The sequence below is a fragment of the Cryptomeria japonica genome, chromosome 4, assembly GCF_030272615.1.
Source record: "Cryptomeria japonica chromosome 4, Sugi_1.0, whole genome shotgun sequence".
In the NCBI taxonomy this organism is placed as follows: Eukaryota; Viridiplantae; Streptophyta; class Pinopsida; order Cupressales; family Cupressaceae; genus Cryptomeria; species Cryptomeria japonica.
Genome location: NC_081408.1, coordinates 723159403 through 723171911, shown reverse-complemented (window position 1 = coordinate 723171911; position 12509 = coordinate 723159403).

Genomic DNA, 12509 nt, shown 5'->3' with positions numbered 1-12509 from the left:
TCAACTTCTTCATGAAAGCACAAGCCCTTGCTAGGAACTAGTATATGATTTTGATCTTGCTTGGAAAACATGACTTGGGAAGCTCCTGTTAGAATCTTCTTTGGATGATCATAAGAATTGTTTTGAAGCTTTGACATGGTTGTGTTTTGACTTTGGGTTTGGTTGAATGGTGTTTGATTTTGGTTGAAAGGGGTGTGATTTTGGTTGAAAGAGGTTTGATTTTGGTTGAAAGGGGTTTGAATTTTGGGTTGATGTGATTGATATGATTGATATGTTGGGTTGAAAGAAGGTTGAATGTTGGGTTGATGTGATTGGTATGTTTGATATGTTGGGTTGAAAGAAGGTTGACATGAATCTAATGTTGGTTGAACTGAGGTGGAAATGATTTTGTTGAAGACTGAAGGTTGGCATGTTTGAATGATCTCACAAGAAAAAGAAGGTTGGCCTGATAATGATTCCCTCGTGGTTATCACTTATCTCATCATTTTTTCTAACCAATCCCTATGGTTGTTAGGACTAGTCATGTTTCTCATTTGTTGTTGCAAAGTATTGATTTGTTGAGCTAAGATCTTTATGGATGGTGATGGAGTAGGAATGGAAGGGATGAATTCTGCACCTTCCCTATGAAATGCATAAGACCAATCCATGATGTTCGCTTGATTGGTTTGGACCTAAGATCACAACATGTAAGATGTTTTCTCCATTTCTAGCTTTTTTGCAAAAGTTTGACTGATTTGTTGATCTTGACAAGCTTGTTTACTGTGGAGTTTTGATCTTGTTGATATTGAAACTTGACTTTGTTGAGGGGTTTGATCTTGTTGATGTTGAAACTTGACTTTGTTGAGGGATTTGATCTTGTTGATGTTGAAACTTGACTTTGTTGAGGGGTTTGATCTTGTTGATATTGATGTTGCAAAGACACAATAGCAAGCAAAGAAAACAATCTAAACTAAACAAAGAGAGCACTTTTTAAAGGACTTTTTCAAATCCTCATGAATGTTGAGATCTTTTTCAAGACCCCATTTTTTTTTCAATAGTATTTTGGCAATTAGATAGCACATCAATTAGACTCTCCTAAGGTCAAAAGGTCACAAGTATTACCATAGCCCACATCTTGATCCTCCGTCAGCTCAAATAGCCCTGTCACACCATAAGGTGTGCCCATTTTTTTTTGCCTTTTTCCAGAAATTAGAAAAAAGAATATTGCTCCTCAATTGTCCCGTTATCCTGGGAGACATATGGTGAGTGTCTTGGGGGTAGATTCTTCCCCACCCTTGCACTGTGATAATCCAAGTGTTGGGTTACTGACTCGGTTTGGCCTCTATTGCTATGGTTTTTAATCGGGCTTTCGTTCGAAGATACTCTTTGAAGTCGTGCAAGTGGGATTTAGGTCTATAGCCCAACAACGTACCAAGCAAGATGTAGTCACGCAAGCATGATTGAGACGTCAAGGCCCTACAAAATGCTCAATATGAGATACACTCAAATATTCTCCGTCCCCCAAGATTTTCATCTCAAAAGGCGATTTGATTAGAGTGAGTTAGAATGCTTAGCTTTAGCCATACTCACTTGGGTCATCATTCCCTTCACACTAGACCCCTCAAGGAAACTCGGGAAGGCAGACCCTCTAAGGGATGTAAGTACAAAAATTAAATGAAAGCATAAAAGAAGAGAGTTTGGTTTTTTTATCACCCATTGAAGGGGAGAGCATAATACCTATCACTTCAAAGACACGTAAAACAAAATTCCTTTTATCCTTCAATTGCAATGATTTTCTATTCTACACAGGCATGGTATTCATTTTTAATCCTCATAGCAATTTCTAAGTAAGAAAAAGAATTTTTTTTTTCCCTTTTTAACAGCCCCAAAAGAAATTTTTCTACTCTAACCCTGCAGAGGAAAATAACGTTAGTAGACACATGGTGGGCTATATAGCCTATCTTTTCCTCGGTTATAGAGTTTTGTCTTTTGCAATCAAAGAGTAATTATGACAGAAATCATGAAAACAGAAAGACAGAATGAAGAAAAACTTAAATTGCAATTGTGAATTACCTTCTGAGCAATTGCGGATTGCCTTCTGATCAATTGTGGATTAATATACTATCAATTGCAAATTATTGTGATAGCGATTGCGAATTGATGTCTAAGAAATTGCGTAGCATTGTCATGCCAATTGCAGATCAGTTAAGTGGCAAATTTTTTAATTTAAACAAAAGTAAAAGACAGAAGATAGAAGTTTTATTCTACAATAATGTTACTCCAGATCACACGAGCCATTGCATCAATGTTATCATAAAATTTGAATTTGGTAATGAATTGATGGATAGTTCTATGGTATTGAGTGATTTCCTCTCCCTCTTCAATTTCACAAAGTTGTCTTTCTACCTTTAGTAGCCCTTGGTATGCTCTTTGATGTCTTCTATGTTGTCTTGCACTCCTGGCACCTGAAATTTTGAAAGTCACCTTTCCTGCCATCAGATTAGATACATTTTATGCAAAAAAATGAACATTCTAGAATTTAAATATTTTTATGGGTTAGGTGCGCAAGACCAAACAAATAAGAAAACAAATAAAAATTGAATTTTTGGCCCAATTCTGGCAATTGCGGTGAATTTTAGCAATTGCGTGACATTTTAATAGCAATTGCGGCAAATTTTAACATCAATTGCAGATTAATATTGATAAGTGCGAATTTTTACACTGTCAATTACAGACCTACATTTTTCTGGGCTCGTACGAATATACAAAATCAAATAAAATAGAAATTAAAGGTTAGATCTGATTGTTCACGTTGGGCTCACCAATTGTTTCCATGCTTGAATGTCATAAATACTGAAATAGGGAATAAGGATGATCACAAGATCCTTAACTATCAAAGCAATTCAAAACACAAATCAATGAAATGAAATGTATAAATGAAAGAATTAAATAATTATCCTAATTGAAAAGCCCCTCAATTGCATTGTAGCTTCCATTGCTCTTATCCTTAGTTGTTGTTGAATGGCTCTTAGGTATTGCATTGATTTCCTACATAGATTAGCAACTATTTTGAAGACTATGATCTAGCTTGAAGATGAGAAAAGGGATTGAATTTATAGATTTTCAACACAAAGGAGGTGAGAAATAGAACTCAAGTGTTGATTGATAGATAACTGAAATTGATTGATCAGTGAGCTCAATAGATTGATCTGTTAACAAAATTGATTGGAGAGTGAACTCAATTGAATAGCTAGTAGACTAAGTAGACTACTCAGTTGACTAAATTGATTGAGAGATAACTGATTAGATGGATTAGAAGACCGAATTGATTGATTAGTCATAAAAAGTTGATTTTGAGTGAAAATGGGAGATTCCAGAGTTAATTGAGTTAACTGATTTGATCAATCAGTTTGATTTCAACATGTGCTGTAGGATTTTGAAATTGAATTTCATTTTCATTTTCAATTTGTATTTGAATTTGGACTTCCGAATGCTGAAATGCACATGAGATTAACTGAAATTCACATTTGGTGAAATGTTAATTTGGAAGAAATGAAATTAAGTGAAATGATATGAAATTCGAATTTGGAGAAAATGAAATGAAATTAATTGGAATTGGAATTTGGGGAATTAGAGGAATAATTAATTAATTTAAATGAAATTATTTAAACATTAGAAATAGAATTTAATTAAATAATAAAGATTATTTAACTAAGGAAAATATTGCAATTAATTAAATAACTAATATTTAATTAATATGTAGAAGATGATTAATTGATTAAATTGATTTGAGAATAGAAATTTAATAATTAGCTATGTTGAATGTGATAATCGGAAGAAATAATTAGTTTAATCAAATAATGAAAGAATTACTTAATTAAGTAGACGAATTATTAGTATACGATCATGAGACAGTTTTAGGTGTCTACAATACTATCTTATTATAGTTCAACTAACTTTTGCTCAAAATAACAGGATAAAGCTCAAAGTCTTCAAATTGTTACCTCTTTTGCTAATTACTAATTCTATTTAACAAGAGCTGAAAATGTAACACAAAGTTTACAAGCCAACACTTATTCTACTCTTTAATATTTTTTCAACACAATGCTTTTATTTGATCACAATAAGATTTTATCATAAGAATGACGTAAGAACACTCCCATCATAAATCACAATGAATCCAACACAAAGTTTGAATGCCAAAGGTGTCTTCTTATTTGATCAAAATTTTAAAACAACAATATGAACTCAAAGTTTCACTTTTGCTCTTCAATTTGGCAGAGTTTCATTGCATAAGATTAAAGATAAAATTACAATAAGCAACCTCATATACATAGGTGAGATGCAATGAGCTAATCTAAGACATCTATAACTAAATCAAAGAAGAGTCCTATTTGACTTAGAGCTTGTGCATATTTTAGACGCAAAATATTGAATACAAATGACACTTAAGGTGTCGAAGTCTTATTACAAAAATGCACCTACAACTCAAGAAAATAAAAAAAATACTAAGTGTCACTAGACACTCCATTATGATCTTGCTTCCTAAATTCCTCATATTTCTACCAAACTGCCTTCATTTGTTCTTCATCAGATCCCTTGGTGTGGCTTGTGATAGCCTTGACCCAAGTGATGGAATCTCCAAGGCTCATGTAGCATTTCTTGTGCTTCTTCAGAAGAGAATCCAAATCATCCAAATTGATTTTAATTTCTATCAACTTATCAATTGAAGACAATGGGAAAACTTCTTTATCCATATCTTCCCTAATAAGAAAGTTGAACTCCTTCACAATAACATCTTCATGAAGAGGCTTTTGATTTTCATCATGGAATGTACAAGGAAGTACTGATATCTTTTCAATGATGTCCTTTCCTTTATCATTACATTCCCTTTGAGATTTTCTCATATCTTTGACAAGCATTTCCAAGGTATTCATTTGATGTTCCAATACCTCCCTTTGTTCAACATACATATCCCTTGAAGGGAGTACTCCATTATCAACCAGAACATCTAATTGAAAATCTTCCAACTTCAACCATGAGTCGAAGTTCTTCTCATATGTCTCTAATTAATTTGAGAATAGATCCAAAGTTTTATCTATCTCAAACTTTACAAAATCTAGATTATTGATTAGAGTAATTGTCGAACATAAGAGATGTGTACCTTGGCTCAATATTTTGTCCATCCATTCACCAACTAACCTTCCCTGTGAATTAACCTATTCAACTTGCTTGATGATCTGTTCATCAACTGATGAGGTGACTGGTTCAATTACCTCTAATGATTTTTTTTATCTTGATTAAGATATCAATGAGTTCCTCCACCTATTTCTTCAATTTATACATCTTGATTCTCTCTTCATTAAAACTTCTCACAAGATTGTCCAAAGATGCTTGAGTGTCTACCACTATTCCTTCATTTGTCTACTTAACCAGAACAATCCTATTGATATCATAATTTGTAGGCTGAACTTCATCTGAATTTGTATTTGGGGGAGGAATTACCATTTCTACATACTTGTCCTTTGAATTATCCACCTTTACCCTAGATAAAATCTTGGCCTTCTTTGTACACTTAGGCTTGATAGGAATCAACTGATTAAAGTCGAAATCATTTGGGGAGATGACTTGCTTTTTCCTTTTAGGGGTATTAGAAACTAACCAAGGTGGCAAAGATGTATCATCTTCTACTTGATTGGCCAATACTTGTGATACAAGGTCTTGATTTTGTACAGTAGTGGTCACAATAGTAGGAGTAGAAGTCACAATGGCAGGTGGATTTTCAACATTCAAAACCTTAGGAGGAAGTTTAGTTTTTGACATAAAGTTATCAAAATCATCTAGCAGAGAAGAAGAAACTTTAGACAAGGTAGGAAGGAACACATTTTCAATGTTGTCATGTGGTGTGTCAAGATCCGACTCACTAGTTGTTGAGGGAATGGTGTGGATTACAACACTAGGAGCCTCAAATGTATATGAAAAGGTAGAACCAAAAGGAGTGGGGGTAGAGACTAGTATTGAAGGATGAATTGTACATGTAGCATCATGTGATGAAGGAGGGATGACTTCTTGTGTCCCTTCGGACTGTGAAGTACTAGGAATTTATTGTAATTCCTCCTCATCATATTCCTCCTCTTGTTCCTTTTATAACTCTTCTTCTTCTACTTGTTCAATCTCTTCGTCATGCAACTCTTCTTCAACTTCATCTTGTTTTTTAGTGTCCTGGGCTAAAGATTCTCCTTGGCTTTTATCCTTACCTTTTCCAACTGTGAACTTGAACTTGGAAACCTTTTGAGTTGTTGTATCATGTCTATTCTTTAGTTCTCAACTCAGAGGTTTTCCCAATTGGCCCTGCAATGCCATCCTCAAATCTAGTTTGGAAAGGTTTTAATTGAATCCCTTCCTGAGTTAGCCAAACATTGGTATTGACAAGATTGCTTTGAAATATAGTCCTTGTTGAAGTTGTAGACACTTAATAATTATTATTTTAATTATTTTTAAATTCCTGACATTAATTAATTTATTAATTATGTCATTTTTCAAATTCCTCCTCAATATTAATTAATTATAATTAATATTGTCACTATAGTCTGTTGATTGATTTATTTAATAAATCAATCCCCTTTTATTCTTCTAAAAATCCTCAATAGTAAATCTCCTCAAATTCCTCCTCTTAACTAATTAATTTTAATTAATTAGTTAACCTAAGTGATTCCTACAAATCACCTCTTCCTAATCCATCATTAACCTAATAAATTCTTCTAGAAACTCCCTTAGCTCACTTAGCATTATTCTTCTAATTTGTAATTCCCTCCACTCATTCTCTCTCCTAGTCAAATCCTCCTCCAAATCTTATCTACCCTAACCCCACCTAATCTTTCCTCTAATCTCCCTCCTAATGAGTTGCTAGTGGCTAATCATCATGATTAGCCACAAAGTCAACTTCTTGTCCCTTCCATCCAACCACTCTCCTTAAATGCCCTTTTCCTAGGTGAATGTGATATTTTCAAAATCTCACATTCCTCTAGGCATCTCATCTTCCAAGAAATTTTTAATTCCTCCTTATTCCTCCAATCCCCATGAGCATCCCTTTTGAATAATTTTTAATTTTTCCTTTCCATCCCTCAAGAAATATCCTATCCCTTTCTCTTCTCAAGGCACGTTGGGAAGTCTTCTCAATGAACCTTGAGGAGTGTGGAGACAAGAAATGCCATTAAGGCATATCTCTTGGTCTCCACACCTCCTCTTGGGCCTTGTGTGGGCTCACAAGGAATCTCGACCCTCCATCTTTGGTCAATCCTATCCCTTCATTTCTCCTCCTCTCTCCCTATAAAGTAAGGACTCCATCCCCTCACATTTCATGTCCAATTTTAGCAAGTTTGTGCTGCTAGTTTGTGCCTAGGAAACCATCTTTGCACCCTTATCATGCTAAAGTTACTTCTCATCCATACTTAGACATATTATCCATCTCATCCTTCAAATCCATCACATCCATTTGTGTACAATGTTGGAGAGCCAACCACATCAAGAAATCTAGGAGCAAATCAACATCACGTTGGAGGCATTTGGGCGCACTTCGACTTCATCCAAGCCATCTAAGGGAGAAGGTAAAGGTTGCAAGGTATAATCATTGTCTTCATGTTTTTATGTGGTTTTATGCATGTTTTAATATCTTTTAGTGTTTTGATTGCATACTAACCACTTGAATTCACCTTGCTTCTTTTTCCCATCTTCATTTTGGCACGCCCAGTGGGACCCACGTCCCTAAAACTAACGTTTTTTGAGTTTTTATGAGTTTGCAAGTCGCAAGTATCAGAACAGCGTGAGTGACTACAAATCAGCACGAGAGATTTGGGTTCAGCACAACAGACAAACCTCTTTGGCGCGTGCACAAGTGCACTACCGTGACCAAACTTAAAAATTCAAAAAAATAAATTCCTGTTGTCTTTTTTTTAAAATTTACTAACTCTGTTTATCTTTTTGACGCATGCGTAGGTGCATCAGTGCGAGCGGACGCGTTTCAACGAAAGGGAAACTGAACCAGTGCGATCGTTTTCAAAAAAATCTCACCCTCTGTAAAAAAATTTCTTTTTAAAATTTAGTCGCTAACCTTTTTCCCTACTTTCAGTCTTTCAATGCGAGCGCAGGCGTTTCAACGGGAGTGAGCACGCTTCAGCGCTTGCGCAGGCGCTTCAACGCGACCGATCTAGAACAGCATGACAGACAAGTATAAAATCATGATTTCTGTTTGTTTTAATTTCTTTTTTTCATTTTTTTTGTTTCTATCCATTGCAGTGCGTACGCAGGCGTTTTGGCGCCTACGCAGGTGCTTCAGCGCGACTGACTGTATTTCAGTGCGTGCACTGTTTCCACAGGCTAGTGACTACTGATTTTTATTTTTTTAGTGTTGCAGCTTCTTCGATTGTCCAAGACCTAAGTAACACAAAAACTACTAATCCGAATTGTTTTGCAAGTTGCCTAGGAGTTCCAACCAAATATTGTGTCTTTTCTTGACTAGGCACCTAGATTTAATTAAAGGATAAATGAACCATTGTCTTTTGTGTTTTGTGAAAAGTGTAAAAGTAGGAGAGTATGCTCTTGTCTAGCTAGATGATCAGAAATCAAGACCCTCCAAGTTTTTCATGTTTGTTGCATGGTTACCTTTAGCGGGTCTGCCCTCCCAACTTGCTCTTTGAGAAGGTAAGAGGGGAACAACCCAAGTGAGTACACCCAGACCTAGGGTTCCCAACTCACTATAATAAATAGGCCATTAATGATGAAAGGGTCAATGGTTGGGGCCATATGAGAGTTCACTCTCACATTGGGTGCTTAGTAGGATCCTAGAGACCTCAATCACGCTTGCGTGACTACTAAGTTCTTGGTGCTTCGTTGGGCTATAGGCCTCAATTGCGCTTGTGCAACTACGAAGGGTAGATCCTAACAAGAAGATATATTAAACACCTTGTGCATAGTGGCCAAAAATCTTCTAGTCATTAGTGCAGGAGGTCGGACCTTCGAAGCCGCCCATATTTTTATGGCCCTTAGTAGAGACACAAAGTTCGCCATGAGGAGTTTTCATGGGAATTGATGTTTGGTTGCCCCAGAGAAGTGAGTGTCATGGAGGGGAGCCAGTGGGGTCAAGCATCTAAGTGTCCGCTCTAGGGAAGTATAGTTGGGAAACCGATTGGGATCCAATGACTATTGTCCTTGCCAGCCTTAAGAATGTTGTACATGAGAATGAGTTTCTTTGAGCTAAAATTCATTTGATCATTGTGTTTTCTTTGCTCGATACTTGCTTGCCAAGAGTAGACTAAAAACACATCATTATCCTAAAACACTTTGCAAAAACATTTGTCTAAAATCAAACAAACATCCAAGTCACATCCTAGTCACCATCCACACAAAGTCCTAATTGCTCCGAAACTCCGTCTGTCTCATGTTTCATGAACCTAAGTTTTATAATCATCCTAAGAAGTCAATCCACTGACCTATCAAGAAGAAGAAGCTCACACAAGCACAACTCATTAGACGTCAGAAATTTTGGTATACAAACTGCAAACTCTTGCTTAAACATAGGACATTCTTGCATCATTACCATGATTACATTTATGGTCATAGCAATGAGTTTGATTCTAGTGATGAATTAAGAGTCTATGCCCTCCATCAAGGTTTAGGTTTATCTTTTAACACCAACTATCATCAAAATCAGGGTGGTCGTGTCCCTTCGTACAACTTGCCATCCGAACCAATCATCTATTGAGTCATGTCCATACCAAGGATAGCCTAGTCACCAAATTTCTTCTAATCATCACTATCATCCCTCTTCAATGAATCATCCGTAATCTTTTCCTAAATACATAGCACATCAATGAATCACAAAATCAATCACCTTCAATTATCAAATCAATTCTCAAAATCCAAATCAAATCATCCTTTAATCCAATTTAAACTCACATTAAGGTTGCATGCCTTGTGAAGTTTCATTTAGACCTCATCCTTAATCATTTGGCTTTTGTGCTTGAAGAAGAATCCTCTCCAAGTACCTTTGCCTTATCCTTTGAGTCAATTAAGACTCTTCACTTGCGTCTTTGCTTTGCTTAGGGTCATTGGTCAACCCTTAGTGGAAGAAAGACTTTTAATCATTATTCCAAGGTCTAAATTATACCCAACTTGGTTATTACCTCGCTTGTGGTTTCATCTCCCACCTAAGCTCCTCATCCAAGGACTAAGGTTCCAATCCTAATCAAATCCGGGTCCAAATCCAAGGACCTTATCAACTAGCAAAAAATCCATTTTCATCAAATCCAAAAAAAAAATCCAAGAGTCTCACTAAGTCCTCTCATCAAAAAATTTCCTCCTCCAATCTTTTCTAAGGTTATTCTTCTAAGGTCACAACTCAATCTCAAAAGAAAAAGATGGCCAAACAACAATATGGTATGCCGAACATTAGTGTCCTATATGAAGATCCTACACAAGATCCTACACAAAGTGTGCAACCTAACACTCAAAATCAAACACAAAATCCTAATATGGTTGACCAAGATGAACTCTCTCCGGAAGTGCAAACATTCCTAGCAGACTCTTATAATCAAGAGATGATTGAGAAATTTATCCAAGACAATCCTACTGTGCTTCTAAAGACCCTCCTTGAAAATGGAGCTCAACTCCCACCTGATTTTGATAAATCCACCCTTGGTCAACAACCATAAGGATTGCTCCCACACAGAATGTCACACCCGTTATTCAAACTCAATCAATTGCGGCCCCGCCAATCATTCAACCCCAATCAATAGCACCCGCGACACCTCCCCCCGTGGTCTCCATTCCACCTTATTCCTCCTTACCATCTATACCACTATCAAATCTGATCTCATCTATTCTCCAACATGCCTCTATACCATCTTCTTCCACTCAACCATATATTTCTATTCCACAAACTTCAGTTCCTATCAACAATGTCACTAACCTCATTCGGGCTGCACTTAATCTAGTCACAACAGTTTGTGGATCGCAACCAATTATCACTCAAGTCCCTGCGACATAGGTCATCACATCTCACATTCCCACTTCCTCATCATATCAATACATTAGTGGTGGTGCACCTTCCATGACTCATCCGATTCTAGGGGCAAACACAATCCATCATTTCCAAAATCCGCAACAAGACCTCATTAAAGAAATTCAGGACATGAAAGAGGGGACTAAAAAAAGGAAACCTTACTCGTTTGAATAATTTTGTCCTTGTCCTTATGATCCATCTATATCAGTTGCACCCTACCCTCCAAGGTTTGAGATCCCTAAAATCACCAAGTATGAACGCAAAGGAGAACCTCGTGACCATGTCCGGGAATTTCACATTCTATGTCAAGAAGTCTCCTATAGTGACCTATACCTTCGAAGGCTCTTCCCTAAGACTCTCACGGGAGATGCCCTCACATGGTTCTCGTCCTTACCACGAGGTTCCATTATCTCCTTCCCAAACTTGGCAGAGAAGTTTGTGGCTCACTATGCCTACAACATGGCTAATGATGTTTCCATGATGGACCTGTGTAACACAAAGCAAAGGCTCGGAGAGACTTTCACCAACTTCTTGCAAAGATGGTGACACCTCATCAAGAAATTCCAATGGGACATGCCAGAACAACACCAAATTGAATTATTTCAAAAGAACCCGGTGCCCAAACTTTCAAGACCTCTGACATCTCAATGTATTAAATCTTTCCAAAAATTGACTGATAAGGGTCTAGCTCTTGAATGTGTCTTGTTAGAGGAAGGAACCTTGAAACACTAGCAAAGATCAATCCAAAATTCTTCCTCTTATCATAATGATAAACCAAAATTCTGGTCCAAGAACAAGAATGTAGTCAATGATGGTGTAACTGATGCAAAACGGGTCCAATCATGGCTGCTCCTCCAAAACCCACCTCGACAAATTGTCAATTCAACAATCGAAATAATAAAAATCAATCCCAAAAGCCTCACAACAACATCTCAATCCAAGCGCAACCACCCTGATCCAATAATAGGACTCCAAGAGACTTCACTCCTCTTGTTGAGCTTATTGAAGTGGTGTTCCAAAAGCTTGTTCAAGCAGGCGTAGTGGTTTTCCCGATCACTTGCCCATTTGATCCCAACCAACCCAAACCTAGGTGGTATAATGAGAATGAATATTGTGAGTATCATCGTATCAAGGGACATTATACATGAAAATGCATGAATCTTAAAATCTACATACAATATCTCATTGATAGGGGTCAAATTGAAGTAGCAAATGCAAAACCTAGTAATAAAAATGACAAACTCAAAGTGTACCAGGAACCCTTCTCAAAACATGATAAGGGAAAAGGCTCATCATCTAACGCAGTGAACTATGACTACACTAATCACATAATCGGCTTTGACTCTTTAGTAGGTCGCATTCAGCCCGCAAACAATCATGTTAATGTCATAACTATCCAAGGAGTTAATCCTCCCCCTTCCCAAAGCAGACCTAATCCTGCTAAGATAGTCATTCAAGGCACTACACCTTC